The sequence below is a fragment of the Aethalodelphis obliquidens genome, unplaced genomic scaffold (assembly GCF_003676395.1).
Source record: "Aethalodelphis obliquidens isolate GAN/ISIS:26980383/991018 unplaced genomic scaffold, ASM367639v1 scaffold33, whole genome shotgun sequence".
Taxonomy (NCBI): domain Eukaryota; kingdom Metazoa; phylum Chordata; class Mammalia; order Artiodactyla; family Delphinidae; genus Aethalodelphis; species Aethalodelphis obliquidens.
The window spans coordinates 19704678-19727676 of NW_020837977.1; positions in this window are offsets into that span (position 1 = coordinate 19704678).

Genomic DNA, 22999 nt, shown 5'->3' on the forward strand with positions numbered 1-22999 from the left:
GGATTTTTTAAAAATTAAAATGAGCATATGAATATTTATGTACATCTCGCTGCAGAAGTGTTTGAAGACTTAGTGAAGTGATTCCTCTTGATGTGGTCTGTACTCATGTGAAACTGCAGAGCATAGAAAATTAATTCAGTATTTCCAGAAAAAAATGTAAAATCTTTTTCTGCGTCACACAATGGTTTATAAGATACATCTCTCATGTTTTAGCTTTTAAAGCTCTATGGTGAGTGACATTCTGATTTCCTCAGTACAAGGTTATGACGCAGACTGCGATGGTTTCTGGGCCGTGGGACACCAGATACCCGATTAAACGTTGTTTCTGGACGTGTCTGGGAGGGGGTTTCCATGGGAGGTTAGCATTTGCAGATTGTCCCCCGGACACAGCCTCCCGGGGACAGTCTAAGCAGGGGGAGACAGGGAGGTTTTGCTCTGCCTGACTGAGAGCCCTGCCTGGCTGCCCCGTGCTCCTGGGTCCCAGGCCTTTAGGCCCAGACCGGCGTCTACACCCTGGGCTCTCCCTCCCAGGGCTTAGAACCCCACCACCAGCTCTCCTGGCCTCCAGGTCCTGGACAGCAGCTCTTGGACCTCCTCGATCTCCAGAGTCACAAGAGCTGACACTTTATTGGCTCAGAATTGGCTCTCGAACATGATTTGATTTAAAGACGTGACTGACGCCCCTTCCATTAGTAAAGGGAGCTCTCAGACCTGAGCCAATTTACAGACCCAGAGCCCCTGGAATGCAGGGGGGGCTGGGCTCCCTAGAGGAAGGACCCTGACACATGGCTGAAAAGTCATACTGTCCATCTTTCTCCCAGCCTTCTCCAAAGGGACCTGTGGCTTTTACCAGGGAAACTGTACTTGGGGGAAAGGAAATAATCAGGGATTACTGGACATTGGATAATTTTCTTTCCTTCATGAATTCATTTAATTTAATTTACTGAGGTCATTTGCATTACATTTTTTGTGTGTGTGTGTGGCTGTGTTGGGTTTTTGTTGCTGCACGCAGGCTTTCTCTAGTTGCAACGAGAGGGGGCTACTCTTCGTTGCAGTGCGCGGGCTTCTCATTGTGGTGGCTTCTCTTGTTGCAGAGCACAGGCTCTAGGTGCACGGGCTTCAGTAGTTGCAGCACGTGGGCTCAGTATTTGCAGCATGCAGGCCCTAGAGCATGTGGGCTTCAGTAGTTGCAGCGTGTGGGCTCAGTAGTCGTGGTGCACGAGCTTAGTTGCTCCTCGGTGGGATCTTCCCAGACAAGGGCTCGAACCCACATCCCCTGCATTGGCAGGCAGATTCTTAATCACCGCACCACCAGGGATGTCCTGCATTACGTTTTTTTTTTTTTTTAACATCTTTATTGGAGTATAATTTCTTTACAATGGTGTGTTAGTTTCTGCTTTATAGCAAAGTGAATCAGTCATACATACACATATATCCCCAGATCTCTTCCCTCTTGCATCTCCCACCCTCCCACCCTCCCTATCCCACCCCGCTAGGTGGTCACAAAGCACTGACTGATCTCCCTGTGCTATGCGGCTGCTTCCCACTAGCTATCTATTTTACGTTTGGTAGTGTATATATGTCCATGCCACTCTCTCACTTCGTCACAGCTTACCCTTCCCCATCCCGTATCCTCAAGTTCATTCTCTACTAGGTCGGCATCTTTATTCCCGTCTTGCCCCTAGGTTCTTCTGACCACTTTTTTTCTTTTTTTTTTAGATTCCATACATATGTGTTAGCATACGGTATTTGTTTTTCTCTTTCTGACTTACTTCACTCTGTATGACAGACTCTAGGTCCATCCACCTCACTACAAATAACTCAGTTTCGTTCCTTTTTATAGCTCAGTAATATTCCATTGTATATATGTGCCACATCTTCTTTATCCATTCCTCTGTTGATGGACACTTAGGTTGCTTCCGTGTCCTGGCTATTGTAAATAGAGCTGCAATGAACATTGTGGTACATGACTCTTTTTGAATTATCGTTTTCTCAGGGTATATGCCCAGTAGTGGGATTGCTGGGTCATATGGTAGTTCTATTTGTAGTTTTTTGTTTTTTTTTTTTTTTGCGGTACGTGGGCCTCTCACTGTTGTGGCCTCTCCCATTGCGGAGCACAGGCTCCGGACACGCAGGCTTAGTGGCCATGGCTCACAGGCCCAGCCGCTCCACGGCATGTGGGATCTTCCCAGACTGGGGCACGAACCCGCATCCCCTGCATCGACAGGTGAACTCTCAACCACTGCGCCACCAGGGAAGCCCTATTTGTAGTTTTTTAAGGAACCTCCATACTGTTCTCCATAGTGGCTGTATCAATTTACATTCCCACCAACAGTGCAAGAGGGTTCCCTTTTCTCCACACCCTCTCCAGCATTTATTATTTGTAGACATTCAAAAATCAAGATGAAATTCATTTAACATTACATTGGCCATTTTAAAGGGAAGAATTCAGTCAGCGACCTTTAACACATTTACAATGTTGTGCAACCACCCTATGGGTCTAGTTCCAAAACGTCTGTATCACCATTTCCCTCCATATCTCCCTGGTCTCACCCCCTCAGAAATACCTTTCTGCAATCTGTAAGGATTTTGTACAAATGGAATAATACAGTATGTGATGCTCTGTGTCTGCCTTGTTTCAGTTTTCAGTGTGATATTTTTGAGGTTTATCACATTGTAGCGTGTTTCAGTACCTTTTTTTTTTTTTTCGGTACACGGGCCTCTCACTGCTGTGGCCTCTCCCGTTGCAGAGCACAGGCTCCGGACGCGCAGGCTCAGCGGCCATGGCTCATGGGCCCAGCCGCTCCGCGGCATGTGGGATCTTCCCGGACCGGGGCACGAACCCGTGTCCCCTGCATCGGCAGGCGGACTCCCAGCCGCTGCGCCGCCAGGGCAGCCCCAATACCTCATTTTTGTGTCCATTGTATTTATATACCACAATTTGTTATCTGCTCATCCACTGATGGATGTTTGGGTCATTTCCACCTTTTGGCTACTGTGAATAGAAGTGCTATGAATATGCCTGTACAGGTATTTGCTTGAGTACCAGTTTCGTTTCTTTTGGGTCCATACTTAGGAGTGGATGGCCGGGTCATAGGGTGATTCTATATTTAACATTTTTCAGAACCACCACCTGTCTTCACAGGGGCTTCATCATCATACATTCCCACCCAGAACATGTGAGAGTTCCAATTTCTCCACATCCTCCGCAGCACTGTTTATTTTCCATTGCTCTGAGCTGGAGTAATCTTTCCATACTAAGCTGGACTGCCTGCAGCTCTGCTTTGCCATCTCCTCCTGCGTCTGGGTGCCCACAGATCTGCCAGAGACGCAAGCCTAGGTCTTCTCCTGTCTTTTCTGCGCATGTATCCGGGGCTGGGCATGCAGTCTGCACTCCCTTTTTCACTGGTGTATGTGGTGGTTGTTCTGAGACCTGCTTCCTGCAGGTGTCCTTCTCTGTTCCTCCTCACGCTTGGGTCTATCTGACCAACCTGTCTGCTGTCCCCGCCCCAGGTGGGCATGGGTGGTGGATGTCAACACAGCTGGTGTGTTGACAGACACCAGTGCCACTCTCAGGATAACAGCTCCAGCCCCAGGCAGCGGGGAGGAAAAACAAGGTCAGCTCTGTGCCTGTCCCTCAGGGAGCTCCTGAAAGTTCAAAGCACAGTATTTTAGGAGTATGTATTTTCAGAGCCACAGTATTTTAAAAACAAGGTCCGTAGTAGCCTCTGAACCCTGGAGCCACACCAGGAACATGGGTCTCCATGCTCACTGTGGCAGCCACTCCTTTTCCACTGGTGGGGACAAGGGCGTGGTACAATACATAGGTGAACAGAAACACCACACTTTCTTACCAGAACTTACCTGCCCTTTTCGTTATTAAACAGTCCTCTGGTTGCTGGAAGTTTTGGATTAGTTTCTAGAGTTCCAGGAAATTGATTCTACCATTCTCATTTTATATGAAATTCTCGTTCTTATCTTTAAAAATTCATTCTTTGCTTTCAAGTTTTAAGCTTAACCCCGGCTAAACCAAACTCTTGTCACCCCGTGTGCCTCCAGCCAGGCCTTTCTTGCTCTTGCCCATCTCTGGAACGGATAATCCTACTTTCCCCTGTTTTATTTCTAGCTTGCCTTATTCTACTGGAATATAAGCTACCCATGATCAAGGCCTCTGCTTTGTTCATTTCTCTATGCCTTACATCTAGAAAATATGATAGGCACTCAATGAGCATGTGTTGAATAGATGTCAAATTAAATGATCTTTCCACGTGTTTCTACCCGAATTCCTCAGTGTGAACAAAGCTCTCTTTTTTACATGGTAGTTCGTCCCATTGCAATTCTTATTACAACTGTCCCCATTCAGCTATTGTTTATGTTTTTAGGAAACTGCAGTTCTGGTCTGTAAATGCCTTGGGAATGAGGTTTTATTTACCTACCAGTATCTTGCCAGGTTTAGATTCTCAGCTACTGTGAATCATTTTAAAATCTCCAGTTGAACTCTAGAGGAGCAAAGAGGAGCTTATCTATGCAGAAGCTGCTGGTCTGCATCACATAAACAGCCCTGCTTGTCCCCTGGAATGTCGGCATCTACAGGTGGTCACTCCAGTCAGCCTGTGTTCACTCAGCACTAGGGTCTCAGTCATTAGTGGTCACCCTACCTCCTCTTCTCCCTCACAGTTTAAGGGTCCAACAGAGCGCTATTACACTTATGATTCTTGTCTAAGACTCCAGCTACGTTGCCTGGTTCCAGCAGTTATTGAAAATAATCAGAGATCTTAGTAAAATGGATCAAAACTTCATTTCAGGGAGCTCAAATATCATGATCCTTTCCTTTTTCTGTTTGTAGAGTTCTACTGTTCAGAAACATCACAAAGTCCTTTTTATGGGCTTAGAATAAAACTTTTATATTGATCTTTAATCCTTTTTAGTCCTTTTCTATTTTTGGTGGTTTTTCAGTGGTAGACTGGTAATAAAAGGAAAACAACAGCAACTAGGACGGAACTGTAGTTAGGAGATAACTAGGAACACATTTAGAAGCACACTTTCATCTATCATATTGTTACTAACGGGACAAAAATGGGAACAATCATTTACAGTAAGGAAATCGTCAACAAAGTTTAATGTACTGATTCACAGAATGAGATATTACGAGCCTTAAAATGATATCTAAAAATATAGAGTTGTTCATTACATAATGTTAATTAAAAAGGGATCAAAATCTAATACATTCTGTGATACTTATTTTGTTTGAAAATTTTCAACACAATGAAATTTGAAGAAAATACATCAGCAAGTTTAATGTACTTCAAAGCCCTGAGAATACAGGTGGCATTTATTTTATAAATTTACCTTGTTAAATCATCCATAATGCACATTGTTTTGCTTTTATTCTTAGAGAAAGAATATTCAGGAGAGACAATAAATGTACATACATGCATTTTCAATCTAATTTAGGTAATTCTGCACTCAAATTTTAAAGGCTTCTAGGAGCCCTGTTATGCCCATAATTGATCTATTCACTCATTCGATCTAGCAGGTCTTTTCTGAGTGTATGAAGGATGCCGGTTCCTATGCTAGATGCTCACAGACCTGCAGGTCCTTCTCACCACTGTCGACCGGGCATGGTCCCTGGCCTGCTTCCCCCAGGCTGTGTGGCTCTGAGTCCAGGGCTGCACCGGTAACACTTGTACCTCTAGGCCCAGCATGATGGGGTACAGACAGTGGCTCCATATGTGCTTCTGAATGAAGAGATAGAGTGGTATTTTTAAAGCTCTAAAATTCAGTGTAAGTGTTCAGGTCAACACTCCCTACAAAAGGAGGCATAGGAGGTAAAGCACAATTGCACGGGAGGCGCAGCTAACACCCGCTTTAAGGGCTCAACGTGCCCTTTCTTTAAGAAATCCAACATGTTTTCAACGTGTACGTTATAAGACTATTTAAATGTCCACACCTGCAAAGGATGTGATAAGTTATAATGAGTTTTAAGCACAGTGAAATGCTCATGGTTCAGACCTCCCGGACACGAAGGAGGGCTTAGCTTCCCCTCCACCCACGTGGGGGGCCCCGAGGTCCTTAGATACCCACCTTAAAAATTACTGATTTGTAATAAATAGTAACACTTTTTAAACCATGTGGGACAATGTTCACTGCAGCTCTATTTACAATAGCCAGGACATGGAAGCAACCTAAGTGTCCATTGACAGATGAATGGATTAAGAAGATGTGGCACATATATACAATGGAATATTACTCAGCCATAAAAAGAAATGAAACTGAGTTATTTGTAGTGAGGTGGCTGGACCTAGAGACTGTCATACAGAGTGAAGTAAGTCAGAAAGAGAAAAACAAATACTGTATGCTAACACATATGTATGGAATCTAAAAAAAGTTCATGAAGAACCTAGGGGCAAGACAGGAATAAAGACGCAGACCTACTAGAGAATGGACTGAGGACACGGGGAGGGGGAAGGGTAAGCTGGGACGAAGTGAGAGAGTGGCATGGACATATATACACTACCACATGTAAAATAGATAGCTAGTGGGAAGCAGCCGCATAGCACAGGGAGGTCAGCTCGGTGCTTTGTGACCACCTAGAGGGGTGGGACAGGAAGGGTGGGAGGGAGGGAGACGCAAGAGGGAAGAGATATGAGGATATATGTATATGTATAACTGATTCACTTTGTTATAAAGCAGAAACTAACACACCATTGTGAAGCAATTATACTCCAATAAAGATGTTAAAAAACAAACAAACAAACATGGGAAGTGCTCTTTAAAGTCACTTAAACACATGTAAATTATTAGGTTAATACAGGGTAAAATCATATGTAACATAATTTGAGCTTTTCTGTGAATCCCAACAGTCATCTCATACGGATTACCTCATTTAATCCTCAGAGTAATTTATACAATTGGAATCATTCCTAAATCCATTATGTAGACCAGAAAGTAGCCGTGGATAGGACGAACAGCTTTCTGAGGCGCACAGCAGTGAAGGGGACAGGCAGCTTTGCCTCAGCCCGTTTACTGCTTTTGTTTCTGAAGGCTAAGTGTACCCGATGAGTCGTGACCTTCTGCCGTCTGTCTGTTTCTTACTTTCTCATTGAAATGTCTATGTTAACTGAGAGGGACGCACTTTCCCTCCCCTTGACTTAACCTGGCTGATGACTTCAGCGGAGGATGTTGGAAAATGACCAGTAAATCAGCTTGTCCTCAAAGACCAGTTCAGCTTCTCCGGCGCCAGGTGACGGGAACTCCTCCGGCCCAGGGAGTCACTGGTCAGCAGAGACAGGCAGCAGGATGCTGGGATGACAGAGAGGCCGCTATGACCACAGGCAGGAGGGTGAGGCTGCCGGGTCCTCACTGATCTTTGCAGAAAACTGACTCCTTCAGTACTGAAGACCGGCTGGCTGGCTGGGCTAAGTGGACACCTCCTCCAGGGAGCCCGCACTGTAATTCAGGTCTGACTTCCATGAAAACCAAACGCCTAACGTCTGTGGAAAGACTCCTTATATTTGCCAGGCACATTCATTGACGGTCTTCCAGAGCATTCATGTGTGCGTTTACATGTGTCCTCTCCCGGTTCCGTGGAAGCATCTGGAAAGCATAAATCACTAGCATCCTCTTCACCTCTCTGTCCCCAGGCACCCAGGACCTGGTACATAGTGGTTTCTCGGTGTCTAGTCTATGCAGCTGGGGCTTTAGAAGGTTTCTTTTATGATCTTATTGTGACCAATGAGCCGCTCTAGTTACCCTGTTCTAACTCAGACTTTTCACATCTTATGGACACGTGGCTTGGTCGCCTTTGGAAAGCATCTTGTTATTCTCCTTCTCAGTTCATACATGTTCAAATACGTGTTCACGTATCTCAGACATATCAGATCTACCTCAGAATAGGTAAAGGAACTGATAAGGTACCATTAATTAAAAGGTCATTACTAACTCACACATCTAAAGAGATGTCTCCTGAGAGAGTTGGTCAGTAGACAGTTTAAATAAATGAGATCACATCAAATTATTGTCCATGAGTTGGGTACCTGTGCAAATCATCCGGCCAATCTATTATAATGGTGTTTTTTTCTCTTTCGGGAATTGCATTACTATAGGCTAGTCATCAATAGCTTAGCAGGGAATTCTAGGTAACTATTGATAGCTGCCTAAAGTTTTCAGACAAACAATATATACTTATATGGTCACTGTGTAATCACTGTCACAATAAAGTAGTTGTCGAATGTCACTGTTATCGTCTTCTATTTCTAATATAAAGTGATGTCCCCCGGTGAAGCACTGGTGAATATGAACATAAAATGAGGCATTTCAAGGACAAGACTTAATTCATTAACTGTCAAGGATAAATTTAAACAACGTGAAAAATGTTCATGACATTTCCTGACTACTATCTGAAAATTCACTTATTCATGAATTATTGAACTCACGTTTTAAAACACTATTCCCAAAACCAGAACAAAAGATACCCATCCTAATAAACCCCCAAACTTTATCAATGACAATTTGATGCAGTGCAAAGAAAGACATTTTAATGACAAGAATATGAATCATTGACTATTGAGAAAATGAATAAATTCTCATAAAATATTACATTTATTCAATTGAAGATATAAAGCCAGATGACGAATCTGATACATAGAACATGAATATTTCAGACTGAAATCACAGTATCTTACTAAGCAGTATCAAGACTTTATAATTAGGGCTTCCCTGGTGGCGCAGTGGTTAAGAATCCACCTGCCAATGCAGGGGACACGGGTTTGAGCCCTGGTCTGGGAAGATCCCACATGCGGCGGACCAGCTAAGCCCGTGTGCCACAACTACTGAGCCTGTGCTCTAGAGCCCACAAAACACAACTACCGAGCCCACATTGCCACAACTACTGAAGCCCGTGTGTCTAGAGCCCGTGCTCCGCAACAAGAGAAGCCACCGCAGTGAGAAGCCCGCGCACCGCAACGAAGAGTAGCCTCCGCTCACCACAACTAGAGAAAGCCCGTGCACAGCAACGAAGACCCAACGCAGCCAAAAATAACTAAATAAAATAAAATTTTAAAAAGACTTTATAATTAAGCGAATTTAATAAACATCTAAAGCGCCACTGTAAACAAGTGCTGACAGTGGTTAGGTTTCAGAGAGAGTACTTCCAGAAAAATCTTCCAAAAGACTAACTTCATCTCTTGATTCATTGTTGAAAATGGTTTAATAATAAGATCTGTAAAAAAAAAAAAGAAGAATCTCCTTCCTATGTCCATGCGTTTGTGGTTGGAATAGGTAGGTATTCAGTGACCTCATTATAAGAAACGGAGGCTGTGGGCATCCACTAATCTGACGGAAGAGAAACAAAGCGCAGGAAGAAACAGAGTGTGGCTGAGTCCTATCGTTCAGCTGTGGAGAAGGTGGCATGCAGCACCGAATGCCCACGGAGCGTGACCTGGTGTTTTAGCTCCATCCCTGGTTGTGCCGGGGAGCCGGGGGGAGTGATGGGAAAATACCCCTCAGCACAGAACAGCACACCCGAGCCGATCCTCACCCAAACCAGGAGCCGGCGCAGGAGTTACGGGGAATATTGAACAGAACCAGAATGAAAACGAGGGGTGGACCCCAGGACGATCTTCTGATAAATGAAGCTAAAGCAATAACACAGCATGTTACAAAAAGCATTTATGCCTTGGCAATATTCTGAACAAAAGAGCTAACTAATGTATCAGGGAAGTCAGCCCGAAAAGGACTTAAATCTAAGCGAATCGAAATGGCCTCAGAGAGTGCTGAGTGAGAAGAGATTTTCACTGGAGACATTCAATTTTGGGAATTTGTATGTCATGACCGAAGTCAGCAGAAAAATATTCTTGGATATGGAAAGACTCTGAAAATGCATATCCTATTTGAAAAGAATTTTTGGAAAACGTCCTCCAGATGGTCTTAAGACGCAGCTAAACGGAGGATTTGAATGTTTTCAGTGACATGGAAGACCTGGCAGTGATTGCAGTGAGATGGGACTTGGCTTCCCCCTCCTGCCGTGCAGGTCCGCGCCCCCCGCAGTCCTGGTGCACAGGCTCGTCCAGGATGCACTGGCCATCTACGCAGAGGCTGCTTTCACCTTGGGGTCCCCCTTCCCCACACATACGTGAGCCTCAGATTTCTAACGCCTGCGTTTCTGAGAGCCAGGATCCTTCCCGGTAGGGAGAGGGCAGGTGTGCAGAACAGTCCCGGGGAAATAGGGTAGCACTTTCGTTTGTTCCTTCCACGTTTCGCCTTGAGTGTGTGTGTGTGTCTGTGGGAGGCATGTCTTCAAATCCATGGAGTGGAAAAAGAGAGGTGGAGTAATCTCTTCCTAGAAATCCAAATAGGAATTCTCCTCCCCCTTTGGCTTTCTCTTCACCGTGTTATTCTCTCCTTCCTCCTCACAGGTGGGACGAGGGTCAGAACCCAAGACTCCAACCTTACCTTCACCGTCCCTCCCCTAACTACCTTCCACTTCATGTCCTCCCAGGTGGAAGGTTCAGGGCCTCTCATCTTCCTGTCTAATGGGGGCCTCTCTCCCATCTGTCTCCTGCTCGCCCACCCGCCCCCCACCAGGGGGCCCCTTCCCAGGAGATGCAGAGAGAGACACTGGCTCATCCCTGAGAGAATTCTAAGATTTTATCCCCGTGAGCAGTAGTGATTTTGTGTCACTGTAGTTACTGCGGTGGCCGTAGCTGACTCTTGATGTTTACTCGAGCTGGCTTTCACGTTATCGTAAGCTAATCCCCGTGACGACTTCCCGGTTAGGCGTGGCGCTGATGACTGAAGAAGCCGTGTTAATTCAATTTTCCTTTTTTTGGTTCACGATGAGATTTTATTAAGAACAAATGTTGCATTATTTCCCATGGGATTTCAAGTACAATCAAGTAAATAATGTGTTTTCTCCTTGGCCATTTTTGTATGTATTACATTAATGAATCTTGTCTTTGCAATTGATTTTTGTTTTCTGAGAACAAAGCCACTCTGTCAGGATCTATTATTATTTTCACGAAATGTCATTCTATTTGCTTATATTTTACTTACCATTTTTGTCTGTATATAAACGTGTAGTAGTTTCTGGTTTATTTTTGTTTTGATTGTCAGCATGGCATTAGAATTGGGGACTATTAACCATGACCTCATAAAAGGCAAGTTTTTGTCAGGGTAGAAGAGAGTTACATAGGTTGATAGGGCATAGAGTAGCTCAGATTTCAAATAAATAACATGTGTGAAATAAAATGACCACATTTAAGGGTACCACATTTTTTCATTCCAAAATAATGAAAGTGGAATATTTTCCAGTTCAATTTTTAGAGAGCCTCAAAGCATGAGAAGACATTTTATGGCTGGCTTGTTCTGTAAGAGACAGAACTTGGAATAGTTTTAAAAAGTTGAATCACTAAGTTTATTAAGTCCAAACACTTGTGTGATTTCCAGCCATTGGAAGTAGAAAGCATCAAGCCATTTTGTTTCTACTCATTGTTCATTCATTTTGTCGTTATTAAAATTCAAACTGTATCCTTGTAGTTTTATTCTAATCTTGAATGTAAAAGAGGGTAGGAAAAAAACAACTAGGAAGCCAAAGGTTTAAGATTAGAAATATATAAGTAATCATTAAAACTGGAGAATATGCGTGTGTATCTATACTTATCCATCTATTTCTATCATTTATCTGGACATTCATTTTTGTCTCTCTTCAAGTTTTAGTAGTCTGTTCCCGCAGATCTCACCACCACCATTACAGGCACTAACTTGAAGGGCTTTATAATTTAAACAGCACATTATAACCACGTGCTAGTTCACCAGCGAATAGTTCCCTGTCTGCTTAGAATTAAATTCTCTTGGAGAAAACGAAGAAAAAACAAATCATATGTTTTTGAATAATGCTACGTGCCTCGAAGGAAAGAAATGCAGGTTGAAGGAATAGAACTCAGATGAAAGGAGGTTGCCCTGGTAACGAAGACGTCTGCAGGGGTACAGACGGTGTGATTCGTGAGCAGGTGTCGAGGGACCGGACGCAGGCAGCCGCGTGTGTGTCTTGAAGAAGATGCTCCAGCAGGAGATGCTCCAGCAGGGTCAGGGCCTGTTTGCGCCCCCAAGTTCTCCCGCGGCGTCGCCTGCTTTCCAGGAGCGGTGTCGGTGCTCAGGCCACGTGCGTCGACGGACTAGCTCACTGTGCCCTCTTTGAGGACCCTCCTCTGCAGTCGGAGCTCGGGGTGAATATCCGTGCTATTTCCACATGTGCGCACAGCGGGGCTGGGTCCCAGCGCCCACACTTGCTGCCATTCCCTTTCTTGCTCCCGGGGCAGGGGGTGTAGTGACTCCCCTTCCCAGCTGGGCTCCGGGGAAGGCCTGGCGGTGCAACCAGGTGGGTGCAGGGCTCAGGGAAAGGTCTGCCCCCTCCCTGTTACCTCCTCTGCTGCCTGCTCCGAGCAGGCAGGAGAGGAGACCTCCTGGGGCACCATCACATCAGAATGAGACGCCGGCACCGCTGCAGTCCCGGTCCCAGCCTGTGGGATCGCAGGGTGCAGACCCCGGGTTCTCACACCGAGTCTCTGAGCAGCCCTGGAATTGCCTAGCCGGACTTTTCTGTATATGGAGGAAATAAACCCGTACCGTGCTGGCCTCTTTATTCGGGTGTTCCGCCGAAGCGGTTTCACCCACCACAGAGCTGCAGAGCTGGGAGCCGTGCGCACGTCACTGCTGTCATTGGCCGGTCACTTTCTCCTGTGTTGTTTCAGCATCTGATGGAGCAGCTGATGGGTGTTTATCTCTGTGCACCCCGGAACTGTGTGTGCTGAGTGGATGAATCCACATGTTTTCCCTTTGGGGGATTTTCTTATACTAATTCTTCCTGTCAAATCAAGTTGCTCTCTTTCGGCAAAATTTATCTCAAGACCTCAGTCCTCTCTGGAGCGCTGCTTGTCTACCCCGCCTGGCATAATCACAGTGTTCATTCGTGTATCCCCATGATACCTTATTCATAGCATTTAGTGATGGATTTAAAACATCTGTACCTTTTATATGAAGCTTGGAGTTGTTGAGGTTTTCTTGAACAATTCCAATCCAACTCAGCAGACTGGGGAAGGAGACCAAGACCAGGGAGGAAGAGGGGGTGGGGGGGTCATTTGGAGAGGATGTGGGTTTTGTATTCATTCAACAAACATTGAAGAAGGCAAATACTGAACAAAGCAGACATTTCCTACTTTCACAAGGTATGTAAATATCGAATATCTAGTCATAATTACAATGAGTTCTACAAATGGGAAAGTTTACGGTTCCAGTGTGTCTGAGGGGATTCCCACAGTTCTCCCGAGCGCAGCTGCAGAGATGCTCCGGGCACAAGATGAGAGACACAGGGGCAAGTTAGGTAAACGTGGCCAGAGAACACCTGCATTCAGAGCTCAAGGCTACAGCGATGGCTAAAGCAAAAAGATAGGTAAGACGGTGTGATTTGGGGCAGAGAGATGGTCCTTCCTGTGGCCCCATCTGGTCACCACCCACCCCAAAGATTGCTGTTATTCTGACTCTAACAGCTTAGGTTATGTTTCCCAGTTTTTAAACTTAACATAAGTGGAATTATATAATACAAACTGCTTGTGATTAGATTTTTGTCAGTGTTGTATTTTTGACATTCAACTATGCTGTCTGCTTATCATTGTTTCATTCATTCTCGTTATTTAGTGTAAACTTATGTGATCATAGTACAGTTTATCCTTGTATTGTTGATCGATATCTGGGCTGTTTCCATGCCGTAGCTCTTACAAATAGTGCTGATATGAGCAGTTTTGTACGTGTCTTTTGATACGTAATTGTATACACCCACCCCCCAAATTAGCCATTTTAATTCTCTGAAACTGTGATCTATAGACTCTAACTGAGATCCTAATTTACATTTCCCAGATGACCAATGAAGTTGAACACAGTTTCAGATGCTTATTGACCTTTTGGAAATCTCTGTTTGTAAGGTGTCTACTCAAATTTTTGCCCATTTCCCACTGGTATAATGGTTATATTTTTCATTGAAATATAAATATTACACCTGTAGTTAGTTGTTCCTACCCACTCTGATGTTGGTCACTTATAGCTTTGTTTCTGTTGTCTGTTTTTCTCCTTTATTTGTCCTAGCTTGCTTTTTACTTCGTTGAATGACTGTGGGGAATTTTATATGAAAAACTGAAGAGGTTACGGGTGATGTTCTCTACCTTCAGAGGAGATTTATCCTGTGTTCTGGCAGTTACGGCAGGAAACGGAAAGGCAGATAACCTCAGATCTCTTAGGTGCTGATTGGTGGTTTATAGCCTAGAGTGTATTGTCTTTGCAAAGCATAGTCTCCGTTTGGTTCATCTACGTTCCTGGAGGGTAGGACCCCAGGGACAGAACTGATTCTGAGGACTCACCTGTTTGAATCCCACAGTCCGTTTTGTGTCCTAGTAGCTCCGTTCTGCTTGCAACCCTTTGTGCTTTGCTCCTTACTCTCCCGCATTAGTGGATGACTGGCATGCTGTCCATCATGGAGACAAATGTGGGCAATGTCTCCTCGGGACCGCAGTTGCCTAAACTTAAACTCTCCCACATAAGCTCCCCTTTCCCCCAGGCTCTGGCCACTTAAGTCCTGGGTATGCTAGAAACCCTCTAATTCCTTCAAACTATTTTTGGTATTTTATTTAACTTTTCTAATTGATCTCAGTGGGAGCATTTGTCTGTTTCCAGGTTCTCTACCAATAGCCAAGAGTGTCAGCTTCCAAAACTATAATCTTGATTTTATTTTTTGTTATCTCCTCCCATAATTTCCTCTAGCAAGTGTTCCCCCTTTTTCTCTCGCCTCTAATTTTAATCTATTTCTCTCGCCTCTAATTTTAATCTATTTCTCTGGACTAGAACTTTTTCCTCCAGCTATAAACGTTCTTACTTTTCTGTAAACCAAATGTAAAAACAAATGACCTTGTATCACACTTGAAAATAGCCCCTTTTCTTTGCTAAGGCCAGTTTCTTAAAAAAAAAGGCTTTATATCTACGATGTCTATTTTATTACATCCAAGTCCCTCCCCAAACTTCTACCCCTGAAATGTAGGGTTCGACCCCATCACTGCTAAAACCGCTCCGGATTATGGATATTTCTACTCAATGCAAAAACTTCTTTTTTAACTTTACTGAGGCTCACAGATGTGACAACACCTCCCCTTCTTTCTGTCCAGGCTGTCTTCTGGGCTCTGTGTGCCACCTCCCCAAAGCTGGTGTTTTTCCCACCTTTCACATTGTCTTCATCCTTTTCTGGCCTCTATCTTTAATGCTTATATATTACAAACCCAGCCCATAGTTCTTCTTAATTTACCTGATTTCCTTGGGCAACTTTGTACTTTCTTTTGGTTATAGCTGTCAAAATGTTGGTGACAAGGATACAAGAATCCTCAAGAATTCTTATCCACAGTTTTGACTGTGGTCCTGACACCACCGTCACCAAGAGCAAGGATTCTAGAGACGTCAGGCTGGGATGTGAGTCTTGTCCTTGGTAATTACTATTTGTGTAAACTTGAGAACATTAATTGACCTTGATAAAGTAGGCATATAATAAGGTACCTCCTAGAGTATTTGTGGAAATTATTCTATGTAATCAGCCTAAGAGCCCCAGGGACAGATCTGCAGACAATAAAGCCAAGTTTGACTTTATTGACTCATCACCATGAGGGTAACTGTCCCCTGGGGGCTCCGTGGGATTTTACATGAAACAAAGGAAAAGACTGAGTTGTCGGTTTGGGGAAGGTTGCGATTTAAACAAAATTTAAAGGAAGTCATTTATGTGTGTGTGGGCGAGTGTGTGCGTGTGCGTGTGCATTACAGGAAGATCCAAAGTAGAGCACACTGGTGAGAAGTTTACCTTGAAATCATTCTTCCTGGATTTCCAGCTCCACCATGTACGTGCTGTGTGACCACGGGAAGTTACCCAACCTTTCTGTGCCCTGTCCCTTCAACCCACAAAGAGGGATTAGTAATATTTCAAAGGGTCGTTTTCATGATTAAATGAGTTAATGAATACAAAACAATTTTGAAAGCGCTTGGCACATAGGAAGGCTTTTGCTGTTAATGTTGTTGTTATTATTATTATTATTGCTTGATAGGTGCAAAGAAGATGCAGGAAATATTGAAGAAACATCTGATGTGTAGCTAAAAATATGTATCACTCTTAGAGAACCTACTAATTAATAATGTACAAAGGCCGTTTTAAACAAATAGCTGCTGAATGTTACTTTAACATAAATGTGGTTAGAATCGCAATCTAACTGGACTTGTAGAAATTTCTTTAGGTTTAGGCATAAAAAAAGTTTTTGAGAGAATTTTTATTAGTTGCTCTTCAAATCATTTGGGGGGCAAAAAAATGCAGTTCAAAATCTGAGAAATCTCCATCTTTAAACAATAGTTCTTATTCATCCAGTATCTATCTTCTGAATATTTTAAACTTTCAAATGTACATATACATATTTGGGGGAGAGAGAAATAGGAAGAGAGACGAAGAGAGAGAAATGAAAATGACTGGAGAAGAACCTTACCAATACTTTAAAAATAAAGTGGATATTTTCCCATAAAAATCCATCTTTACTCAGTAAATTTGGAAACATACAAGTAGAAAACATACAATGTGTGCTCATAATCTCCCCACACAAAGTTAATGATTTCAACACGTGGGTGCATTTTGTTCCGTATAGTCACAGGCACTGATTTGCTGTTTTAATGTCTTTGGGCTTAAGCCAAGGTCATGGAGATTTACTCCTTTGTTTTCCACCAAGAGCGTCACAGTTTTAGCACTTCCACTTAGGTCTGTGTCTACTTTGGGTTAGTTTTTGACACGGTAGGAGGTAAAGGGGCCAACTCCGTCCTACGGTGGACAGATTCCCCATGTCCCAGCACCATCTGTGGAAGGCGCTATTTTCTATTCCTTGAATTGTCTTGGCGTCCTCTTCAAAATCAATGGACCACATGTCTAGCTTTTTGCTTTTTCCACCCTGTCTTGTTTACCGTAGCAGATTTTGAAACTGGGAAATATGAATCCACCCAAGGTTGTTCTTCTTTTTAAGATTGTTTTGGCTGTTCTGGTCGTTTGAATTTCCGCATGAATTTTAGCATAGCTTGTCAGTCTCTGTGAAAAGCAGTCTGCGATTTTGAGAAGGATTGTTTTGAATCTGTAAAACGATTTGTGGAGTATCGCCATCTTAATATTAAATCTTCCAATCCATAAACATAGATGTCTTCCCATTTCTTTTCTTTTTTTTTTTTTATGACCTTTGTTTTAGCTCAGCAGCTCCAGGTTGAGGAAAGCGCTTCAGCCTTGACTGTGTTCATGTGGGGCAGTTGATAAGGGAGTATTTGTGTATTGGTGTCTGAATGTTCTGTGTTGTCTGTCCCTCTGTAGTCACGTTCTAAATTTGTAAGATTAAGTTCATAAAATTCTTCCTGGTTCAGATAAGAACTAGCAACCCATATCCGAATTAGACTAAGTGCATAACTTTTCCAGCCAGATATGTGACAGGATGGATGTTAGGGGGCCAGTGGAGCTTTCCGAAGATCTGATGTGACTCTTACCCATTCAGACTTTATCATCTGAATCTGTTCATTCCTATGTGCCATCCTGTCTCCCAGAAGATATAGTGGCCTCCCTGCTGAAGCACTGACTTTCCTCTGTATCTTTATTTGATTTACATAGATGATATTTCTCTCTGGTCCTTCTGAGGGGCTTTGCAATGCATACTTACTTATATTTATTCACATTTGAAAAAAGCATGCATTGTGCTAATTAGAAAGTCAGGAAGATAAGTAACTATATTTCCCATGATTTCCATACAACTGATGTCTTCCCATTTCTAAGGAGCTCCTTTAATTTTTTTAACAATGTCTTGTAGTTTTCAGCTTGCACTTATGTTCAATTTATTCCTAAGTATGTTTTTTGATGGTATTATAAATAGAAGTCTTTCTTAATTTCATTGTTCATTGCTACTTTATAATTTTTATAGTGGTCTTTTAGCCTGCAACCTTGTTAAGCTTGATTATTGGTTTAGTGGATTACTTAGGATTTTCTGTATTTAAGGTCACGACACCTGCTATTGGAGATAGTTTTGCTACTTTTTTCTTCTAATCCAGATTTCTTTTTTTCCCTCTGCCTAATTTCCCTGGCTGGATCCTCCAGCAAAATGTTGAATACAAGTGGCCAGAGCTGACGTGCTTCTTCTGTTCCTGATCTTTCACAGTTATGTACGATGTTCATGTGTGGTTCTGCTATGTGTCCGTTAACAGGTGGAAGAAGTTACTGTGCATTCCTAGTTCGTTGAGTGTTTCTATCCTGAAAGTCTGTTGGATGTTTGTCCAACTAGTTCTGTGTCTATTGAGATGATTATGTGATTTTGTCCTTTATCTTATTAGTATTTGTATTACATTGATTGATTTTCAGGGGAAAAAACCCCCAAAACCTTGCATTCCTGAGAAAAATCCCCCTTTATCATGATGTATAATCCTCTTTATATGTTGCTGTAATGGTTTGCTAATTTTTTTATTGTGCCAAAATGTACGTAACATACTATTTATCATTTTGACCGTTTATAACTATATAATCAAGGGCATTAAATACCTTCACAATGTGTGATCATCACAGCTGTCTATTCTCAAAACATTTTCATCATCTCCAACAAAAGCTCTGTACCCACTAAACAATTACTCCCCATTCATCCCTCCCCATGGTCCCTGGCTACTTCCATTCTACTTTCTGTCTCTGAGTTTAACTCTTCTAGGTACCTCATCTAAGTGGAATTATATAATGTTTGTCCTTCGTGTCTGCCTTATTCCACTTAGCATATTGTTATCAAGATCCATTCCTGTTGATGTATCAGAATTCCATTCCTTTTTATCACTGATTAACATTCCACTGTATAAAATACCATAGTTTGTGTATCCGTTCATCTCTTGATGGACATGTGAGCTGTTTCTATGTTTGGCCACTGTGCTCTATGAATGCTGGTGTACCAATATCTGTTCAAGCCCCTGCTTTCTTTTTTTTTTTTGATATAGACCTAGGTGTGGAATTGCTGAGTCACAGAGTTGGTCTATGTTTCATTTTCGAGGAAACACCAAACTATGCTCCCCAGAGGCTGAACTGTTGTACATTCTCACCAGCAGTGCACAAGCGTCCCAATTTCTCCACATCCTCTTCCCCAGTTTATTTATTTTAAAAATACATCCATTCAAGTAGGTGTGAAGTGGTATGTGATTGTGGTTTTATTTGTATTTTCCTATGGGCTAATGATATTGAGCATATTTTCCTGTGCTCCTTGGCCTTTTGTGCACCTTCTTTGGAGAAATGTGTATTCAAATATTGATACTTTTTCCATTTTGAATTGGGTTTGCTTTTTTGTTGTCGACTTTCTGGAATTTTAAAAAATATATATAATGACAAATGAAGAGTCGGGCCCTAAGATGTGATTTTTGATAAAAGCTGCCTACCTCTTTCTCTTTAGAGTATCTCTGTCCAATTTTTCACTGCTGGTTTGAACATTATCCTTTGCATATTGGGGGTAGTTACCCATAAATATTTAATATACATATCTAGATATATAATTTTCTTGGAGTACTATATTAACCCTTTGGATTACTGCCTTTGAGAATAAGAGACCTTTTTATACTTCTTTCTTTCAAGCCTTATGATATTATTTTCTAGTATTCTAATTTGCTTTAAATGAACACATACATACACACAGTTGCTAGCAGCATGGTGATCATTTTAAGCAATGGTCTGTAGATGTGGTGCATATGCCCTACTGGTAGTTTACTCACCATTTCTTTCTGGGTTCATTTTTATTTTTGCTTTATCACATCCTCTAGCTAGGAACTCATTTGAAGGTGGTCTATACGTATAAAGTCTTCTTTGTTCTACTGCTTCTGACAAAAGTCTATTTTATTCTCACTTTGGGTTGTACTTTGGCATAGAATTTTAAATAGTAATTCTCCTTCACATTTTGGGGATGTTAGTACATTGTCTTATAGCATTTTATCAACTTGGAAACAACTGTTTATTCTGAATGTCGTCCCTTTGTAGTTTTTAATGTTGTTATTTTATTTTTAAAATTCTGCTGTTTCCTCTGTTATTTTGCAGGGGGCCGTTGACCTGCCTCACAGAGACCTTGGGTATCAGACTCTTTTCCTCATTCTACAGCTTTGAATTAATACCTGGGGACTCTGCATATGTCTGTAAGCATCATCAATGCCTGCTATGGCTGTATTTTATGTTGTATGTCTTCAAGGTTAATGAAGCCACTGGAGCTATCCCTAACACATATCCAGACTCGCCTCCCTACAGAAATGCTCAGGCTAATTGACTGCCTGTCTGTGTGTGTGTGCATGTGTGTGTGTGTGTGTGTGTGTGCGTGTGTGCATGTGTGTGTGCGTGTGTGCAAATATGGCTGAGGCTTCAGAGGCAGAATTGACCTTTTTGATAAGCTTCTCACTCAGCCGCTGCTTTCACTCAAAACTCTATACATACCTTGTAAACCTTTCAGGGTCTGGAAGCTTCTACTTCTGTGTCTCCAGGACATCTTTTCTGAACTTTCAGACATTAACCCTTGACTATGCAGGCTTCCTGCCATTTATTAGAGAGAAATAAATTCAGTTTGATTTATGAGTTACCGTCTACGTTGAGTCTTTCAGGAAATCCGTTCTAACTCAATATTTTTTTTCAGTAGAGTTGCCTTCCGCATGCTTAAGTATGTATTTTGTGTCTCTTTACGATTTATTCTGATTGATTATTATTCGGGGACATCTTTCAATGTTAGGATTCGTGTTTTTCTTAATTTCTCGAAACACTGCTGGCAACATCCATTAAGTATTTCCTCTTCACTGTGTTCTCTATTGTTTGCTTCCCAGAAAGCTTATTAGATATATGTTAGACCTTCTCAATCTATGCTCCATTTTCTTATTTCCTCTTCCATAGTTTCTTATTTTCTATAATATCTAAAGTTCTACTTGCCAGTTTTCGAATTTGGGGAGCAACGTCCTGTTAACTAGTTGTTCTTAGGCAATTTAGACTCTATTGTCTATTTTTCATAGTCCACCTGGCTAGTTTACATAACTAATTTTCTCATCTTATATTTTTTCATCACAAATTTCTGATCTTATTTCATAGAATTTATTTTTCCCTTTATCCTTGGGATAATTTTGAACATACTAGTTATAGCATTCTTTTTAGATAGCTTGATTGATTCTGTTTTTTTCTCTTGTAGGGTATGTTAATTGTCTTTTATGGGATGAGTTTTTCTCTTATCTCTTTTGTTTTAATAGCAATATTGAGGTATAATTGATATTCAATAAGCATTTCTGGTGTTCTCCATTCTTTATGGTACATCTTTATTTCCATGTTTGAGTCTATGTATGTGAGATGAAGTGGTGAAATAAGTCTAAGAATACCAAAAGCTAACAATTGTGTAATATTTTCTATAGACGTGTCATATAAGCATGCACTTAATCCTCATGAAAAAGGTGTGAGGTAGAAACAGTTATTAATCTCATTTTACAAGTAGGAAAATTCAGGAAAGGAGTGGTTAAAGCAAATGCCCAAGGACAACTCAGTAGCAGGTGAGGGAACCAGGACTAAAAACCTAGGAAACACGTCTAACAGGACAACAGGATTCAGGAACAAGGATGCGTCTATATGTGCTAAACTCAAATACGTAACTCTTTGGAGTATATGCTTCTACTTGGCATTCACAATTGAGAAGTTCAGCAGGTAGCTGCAGATATAAGCTTATATCTAGGGGAAATAGGTAACTTCATACTCACTCTACCTTATAAGTATTAATAGGTTTCTATAATTTCTAAGGAATTATCTAGGTATAGGTTGGACAAAAAGTTATTGTATTTAGATAATTACTTTTATAAAAGTTTGTATAGTAATTTAGAATCCATTTTTTCCTGCACAATCTGAGTTTTCTGTTCATTGACATTATTTAACAGTTATTAAAAATGAACATTGTGTACTATAAATAGAAGCAATGTGTTTTTAAGACAAGGGATCTTGAACAGAGATGGACTCCACAGAGTAGAGAAGGGCTTGTCAAGGCAAACGGTGGCATTACGGCGTTTGCCTTAGTGCCTGGGTGCTTTCTGCTGCACCCTCTATGCTGGGGACCACTTTTGTAATCTACCCCTCACACCCATGGGATCCGCCCTTTAAATTGTTTTGTTTTTATACGTCTAACTTTGTAAGGATCTACCAAACCACTCCCACCAGCAGCGCACAAGTTCCCATGGCTCTACAACCTTGACAGTATTTACTATTGTCCTCTTACTTAATTCCAGCCATTCCAAGGTGCTGCATCATGGTTTTGATTTGTGTTTTCCCACACTGAGCATGTGCTTTTTGGCCGTTCTAAAGCTTTGTTGGTAAAGTGTCTGCTCTGGTTATTTGCTTTTTCATTGGCCTTATTTTGTATTTTTATTATCATTTCTTAAGATTTGATTTTACTTTTTGAATATAAGTTTCTGTCATATATATGTATTATAAATATTTTCTTCCCAGACTGGGGCTTACCTTTTTATTTTCTGAACAGTATATTTTGATGCTCAGAAGATTCTAATTCGAATGAGGTCTGGTTTATTACTTATTTGATTTTATATAGTTTTTTGTGTGTGTTTGTTCTCTCTAAGAAATCTTTACCTGTGTTAAGTTCAAAAAGTTTTTCTCATATGTTTTGTCGTAGGGACTTTACAGCGTTAACTCACATGTTTGAAAGAAGCCCTTTTAAATCAGTGATATAGGCTCCAAATCTATCACCTCCCAAATTCAGTAATGAAAATTAACTTATTGGAGATGCAATTATCCCTGCACTTTGTGTTTGGAAAAAAATTGGGAAGTCATCCAATAAAATAACTCACAAAAACGTTTTAATATTTTTCACCTTATTTTGAATGGAGGTTTTTGGATTACACTCTAAGCAAACAGTAAGTACTAACTGCA